The sequence below is a fragment of the Morus notabilis genome, unplaced genomic scaffold (assembly GCF_000414095.1).
Source record: "Morus notabilis unplaced genomic scaffold, ASM41409v2 C11424372, whole genome shotgun sequence".
In the NCBI taxonomy this organism is placed as follows: Eukaryota; Viridiplantae; Streptophyta; class Magnoliopsida; order Rosales; family Moraceae; genus Morus; species Morus notabilis.
The window spans coordinates 1-1,572 of NW_010387262.1; the positions used below are offsets into that span (position 1 = coordinate 1).

General features: G+C 30.2%; 1 long non-coding RNA gene across 1 annotated transcript; it reads left to right on the forward strand.

The window, feature by feature from the left end:
• The first annotated feature begins 340 nt into the window (after nt 1-340).
• On the forward strand, nt 341-1,242 carry LOC112095216. Its single transcript, XR_002903767.1, has 3 exons — nt 341-417; nt 548-631; nt 928-1,242. It is a non-coding gene; the product is annotated as an uncharacterized LOC112095216 (long non-coding RNA).
• The last annotated feature ends 330 nt before the right edge of the window (nt 1,243-1,572 follow it).

Below are 1,572 nucleotides of genomic sequence, written 5' to 3' on the forward strand. Positions count from 1 at the left end.
ATATATATATATATATACACAACTGATCATATTGTAGGACTGGTTGCTGGGGAATATGCTACACGTATGGTACATGGTTTGCAGTGGAAGCGCTAGCAGCGTGTGGGAAGAGCTACAACAATTGTGTTAGCTTACAGAAAGCTTGTCAATTTCTGCTCTCTAAGCAGCTACCCAATGGTGGATGGGGAGAAAGTTACCTTTCTAGTCAAAATAAGGCATGCACGCATCTTCAATATTATTATATTACCTAATAATTAAAAGGAATTAGCAAATTAATTTAGTAATGTTGTATAATATTATGCTATTAATTAATTATGCTTCATTAATTTGAAGCAGGTTTACACAAATTTAGAAGGCCACCGAGCAAATTTGGTTCAGACAGCTTGGGCATTGTTATCCCTCATCAAGGCTGGGCAGGTGATCTCAACCGATCGGTTGTAAATAAATTAATTAAGCTGATAATTAATAAATACTACACGTTAATTATTATCATCTTGGTTAAATTATATATAATGATGCCAACCTTTTACTAATCATGACTGTTTAGGCTGATATAAATCCTACACCCATACATCGTGGAATAAGAGTGTTGATCAATATGCAAATGGAAGATGGTGACTTCCCTCAAAAGGTACTTTCATAATACCACAGAAATACAAATTTTTAGCCTAAAATATTGTAACTAAATACAGTTCTAGTGACATATATCTTAAATTGATTATGTGTTTACACACAAAATATCAATGATAACGGTAATATCTGTCACATTTGAAATGTCATTGGTTTAGTAACATTTTATTATACGTGTTTACTAAATAATGTTACTAAAATATAAAATTTACATTTCAAAGTGTCGCAAAAAGTGATTATTACTTCCTTGAGGAAGGTAATTAATTACGTATTATATTGCGTTAATGTTGCATGCAGGAGATCACAGGAGTGTTTATGAAGAATTGCACGTTAAACTACTCATCATATCGAAACATCTTTCCAATATGGGCCTTGGGAGAATATCGTCGCCGTCTTTTATTTGCTTAACCTACCTTTATTTATGTATCATTTGAAAATGGCTACTGTATACATATATACATATGTATAATATATGGTGTAATAGTATTTCTTTAGCAAAGACTTGGGGTATATTTTTATTTATTTTTACTTATTATGGTATGTAATATTCTATCTCTTCAAAAGAAGGAGATGGATAGATGTGAGACATTTGTCGTAATTACATTATATAAGGATGAAACAAGGGTTTTCCTTTATGGTTTGGAGCAATTTTTTTGGGTTAAATTATAAATTTATTTAGGTGTAAATTACTTTATTATTCTCTAAATGGTGATACATATGAGTTAAAACGCATATATATCCAAATATTTCATGCAACTTACAATGTTATGCGGATCAATTTTGAGTCAAGTTTGTGACGCAAGACCACTTGTCTAGTATACGTCTTAATCAGAAATGAGTATGAATATTAAGATCTCGTTCAAGTTGAGAATTTAAATTAAAAAGTAAATTAATGTGAAAAAAATATTATAATAAAAAAAGTTAAATTTAAATTTTTGTGAG